Consider the following 4,782-nt stretch of genomic DNA (forward strand, 5'->3'; position numbering starts at 1 on the left):
GACCGTCGATAATTTTTAGCTATTGACTCAATCTCCTTAATGTTGTCATTATCAATCTATAATACGGAAAGAACCAACATATTTGAGAAACTAAACAAAGTTTAGCTTTTTTCAGCGCAATACATATTCAACTCGCTAGGTATAATTGTAAGCTATCCAAAGTTCTGTTCATTGCACATTATAATAATAGAAGGCAACAAAAATTATATACAGAGTGACAAATCATATAAGGTTATATTAAAACCATCTTATTCTATAATTTTGATAGAGTGATAAATATAATATCAAGCTGGGGTATAACATACATAATTGAAGAATTTCACCATTAAGACACTAACTAAACATAACGTTAGTTATCAAAATGGACAACAAACCTTTGCATTTACAAATTGGTTATGTAGTCGTGATTTGCATCCTCTAGTGGTACATATAAACTAAAATAAGATTTGTATTTATTTGTTATCTTTTATCTCTAAAAGACAATATGGCTAATGCCTTTGTTTTTTTTCATTTTGTATTTTTTGAAGGATACATTCTCCCATGTTCCTTAGTTTTTAAGTCAAATAATGACGTAAAAAGTAGACCGAGGCAAATGGAGGATTAGCTTTCATGGTACTTCTTTCCGTCTTAAGATACTCGCCCTCTTTCACATCCAAACCTAAAGAAACAAAAGAAACTATCTCAATATATAAACTAATTAACTATGCCAAGAACCTCTAAAAGAACTATGCAAAGAAATTTTGAGAATTGTATATATAATACCAACGAATAAAGATGCGGATTGCATACCTAAACCAAAAAATCGGAATTTGAGTAGTTTCATATACTCTGTACAGATCTATTATATTTTAACATAAAAGTTCTATTCTATAATCATAATTTTGAGTGAATTTTTTTTCAAAAGTAGTCATCAAAACATAACTTTTTATTAAATGCAAACTTCAGGAACGAATACTTAACATGAAAACTAACCATGAAAAGAACAACAATTATAAAGAACATGATAACCCACTGCAAGAGGCACACATAGTTTGAATGCATTATTGACCCTTTCACCATAAACGTAAAGCCAAGTTCAATATAACAATTGGATTTTGAATACATAAATACTCAAATCAAAATTAATAACAATGGTCTATAACAAAAGAAAAGTTATATGGATCTACATACCTCGGTTAAGGGATGCATAACTCAAGTCCTCAATGCTCTAAGATAGATTCATCTTTGAGACTTACGGGCTATACATATCAAATAAACACATCCTAAATCAAGTAATCCGTATAATGTGATTTGAGGAAAACATAGATAAAGGTTGCAAATCAATGTAATTAAATCAAAAAAATTAGAAACAGTATTTAAAATTATCAGAATGACATAATGAATATGAGAAGTAGATAACTATAATGTAATTAGAAACGATATTGTATCTCTCTAATATTCAAACAACTCATTCTAGTTCCACCATAGTTCATGAATAATATAACGTAGATATAATAAAATATGAAGATTTAAAATCTGGAAAATATGGTCACGAAATTATACCGAAGTATTTTCCTTTTTTTTGCTCCTAGATTGGTGGAGGTAATTACGCTAGAGATAAATCGTGCATACTCATCCCACAATTAAAAAAAATTACCTTATATTATTGTTCCCATAATATATGATATGAAAAACCCATGTATGATTGCATAATTTTTAAGTCTTGGAATATATCTTTTCCATAATTTATATACCATAATTAATATATACCAAAATATTTACTTTGACTTTTTTATTTTTTATTGTCAAATATTATGGGGCATGCATACACGTGGCAATAAGATGGGGTGTGACATGTGGCAATCAACGGGGTGGGCGTTATTGCTTTAATATAATATATTTTGAACTCACTTAAAAACAAAACATTATTTAAAATCTAGTATTATTATAAAAACGGGTATTATTTTAAATAACTAAACTTGTAAAAGTAGTTTTCAATATCTTTGTGCACATTTTTAGTAACAAAAGTTGGTTTTATAATAAATTATTATAAAAATCGTTTTACATAACACTTTTTGATATCTCCAGTATAAATGTACTTCATCGAAATCTCAACTGCTTTTTTTTTCTCTTTTTGTTCCATATTATTGTATAAGTTAATTTTGATTCTTCGAGCTTAAACTTTGAAGACTTATCAAATTGAAAATTACAAGTGCATCTCCGTGGAGAGTAGGACGAAGATGCTGGAGTGATTCATCGAAATGAATTTGCTCGTGCATCTCCGAGGACAGTAGGACGAAGATGCTACTCGGTTCCGGATTATTTGGCGTGTATTGTTGCGTTTGATTCTATGAATTAACCCATTGTTGGGTTTTCTAAAAAAAAAAAAAACAAGTTAATTGAAAATTATTGCTAAGAAAATAAACTTTCAGACTTAGCAAACAAGTCAAGTCGTATTGGTACGTGTTTATGTCAGAAGTAAACGACTCAACAATCATACAAACGCAAATCTGACCCAAATAAGTTTTGTGTCTTGTTCGTGTCCATCTATTAATATAAACTAGTTTTAAACTCGTGCAAAAAATGCATGAGTCATAATAACATGCGCTATCATTTAATATAGGACTATATAAATGAGCGTTAGTAAATGTAAATACCGTGACAATATAAATAAGTCTATAATTGGATATTCGACGTACATTAACATTTTTAATTCTGACGACATAATACGATTTTCATCATTAACATGATTAACGTACATATAGTTTAGAAAAAAAAAAGACGGTTTTCATTTTGATGACAACGAATTTCATCATTATCGTAATTAAGCTAATTGAATTAACTTCTCTCTCAATACTCACCACTTCAATATAGGAGTATGAGGTTAATATAATGTGATATTTATGGTCATCCTTGATTTTGTACATAACTCCGCCTGTGAGTGTTTTCAGGCTGTCATTGCCGGTCCCAAAGCCAGATATAGGAGGACGGTTGCGGTAGGTCTGTGGTAGCCAGCATAAAAACTTAGTCACATTTTATGGACATGAATCAGAATTTGAACATCGTTGGGGCGTCTCCTTAGAAGCGACGCGTTGTACTTCTTAGACCCGAGTGTAGTGAAAAGTATGTGAGGGTTGCTAGGTCGTCACCTAGAAGCGACGCGCCACCTTTACACATGGGGGTGGTGTCAAATAGGCTAGGGTGCGCTACATCTTTTAGGCCCGAGTGTAGTGAAAAATATGCAAGGGTTGTTAGGTTGTCGACAAGCGGCGCGCCACCTCGAAGTATGGGTGTGGTGTCAAATGGGTTTGGATCCAAAAAGCATGGTCAAGAGCGGGTAAAGAAATCAGGGCATGACTTTAGGAAGGGTAGTGGGCTACGTTTTGGTACTTGGAAAGTTAGCTCTTTGACAGGGAGACTAGCTGAGTTAGGGGAGGTTATGAAAAGGAGGAGGGTGCATATAATGTGGCTACAAGAGCCAAAGTGGGTCAGGGATAAAGCAAGGGTTATAGCGCCTTAGGGTTATAAGCTTTGGTACACGGGTAAGGACAAAAGTCGAAATGCAGTGGGTATTATCATTAATAAAGATTACATCGATGATTTGGTAGAAGTATCGAGAAAGAGTGATAGGATTATGAGCATTAAGCTTGTAGTCGGGGATGAGGTGATGACTGTAATACCCGTCCTTTTAGGGACCCGTTGACCGACGTTGACCAACCTTAGAGGCGTGCTGTAGCCTTTGGGAATTCGTACAAGCGGTGTCTCGTGTTGTGATAGACCTTGGGATGAGTGGTACTCGATATAGTTGAGGCTACTCGATCGAGTAGCTTGGGTACTCGATCGAGTAGGGGCCACTCGATCAGGTGAGTTGGTTACTCGATCGAGTACCGTCTTTTCAGTGAAGGCTTATAATCGTGTTTTGATAGAATCGGAAATCATTTCCGCCTCCTTCTTTCAGACCTAGATGTTGCCTTACCTCATTTCCTTCACCATAATTCCTTACATGGGAGCCTTTGAGGATGCTTGTGCCTTGGGGGTAGGTTTCTTGAGTCGGGTAGCGGTCTTGACGCCGATATGCGATGCGTAGGTATGTCATCATCATCATCTTTGTCGTTGTTGTTTCTTGTAGGCTGGTAGCGATAGTAATAGGTGTTTGTACTGTTTGTATAGGGGTTTTGCTTGCTTGGTTGATGTCATGTGATTGATCAAGGAATCGCTGCGGTTGGCTAAAGGTAGGTTCGCCTACTTAGTTTATGTTGGTTGTTTAGTGTGTCGGTTATTGTGTTGATTGTAGTGTCAGTGTGGTTGATTGATTATGGTAATCGGTTGGTGTTATGTTATTTCATTTGTTGTTGTTGGGGTGCAGCTGATTATGAATGATTATCTATGGTTCTCGAGGTGCGTCCTCGGCTGAGTGGGGTCACTTGTGAGAGTGGCTTCACGCCCTAGTTTTGACCTCCGTGGAGCCCGCCACGGGAGGGGATGTGCACATTAATGGGACAGGTTTATCGCTCAGTATGATGAGCGGGGCTTAGGTGGGAATGGTTGCGGTCCCCCCACTGGCAGGGCTGGTCCAGTGGACAGCCGGTGACGGTGATTGATCGGAGATGTGGTCTGTATGTGTTTTGTGTACTTGTGTAGTGTCTGTGGTTGTTGATGTGTTGCCTCAGTTACTGACCTTGTGTGGTTTTGTCTCTTGTTTGTTTCTGTTGTGTCTACTGTAATCCCTTATGGTGAGCAGTCGGTCTTTCAGGTGATATCTTGGAAGTTGGCTGGAGTCTTGACAGGGCTGGGTCTTTCACA

At 36.1% G+C, this 4,782-nt stretch overlaps 1 long non-coding RNA gene across 2 annotated transcripts; it reads right to left on the minus strand.

The window, feature by feature from the left end:
- Positions 1-229: 229 nt before the first annotated feature.
- Positions 230-1,510, minus strand: LOC141633812 (uncharacterized). 2 transcript variants are annotated; one of them, XR_012538566.1, is made up of 3 exons: positions 1,171-1,465; positions 763-1,049; positions 230-658 (listed from the first exon to the last, which is right to left on the minus strand). It is a non-coding gene; the product is annotated as an uncharacterized LOC141633812 (long non-coding RNA). The 2 variants fall into 2 exon arrangements; XR_012538565.1 differs by lacking the exon at positions 763-1,049 and having other exon boundaries at positions 1,171-1,510.
- Between the last annotated feature and the right edge of the window lie 3,272 nt (positions 1,511-4,782).

Source organism: Silene latifolia, chromosome Y (genome assembly GCF_048544455.1).
Source record: "Silene latifolia isolate original U9 population chromosome Y, ASM4854445v1, whole genome shotgun sequence".
Lineage (NCBI taxonomy): Eukaryota > Viridiplantae > Streptophyta > Magnoliopsida > Caryophyllales > Caryophyllaceae > Silene > Silene latifolia.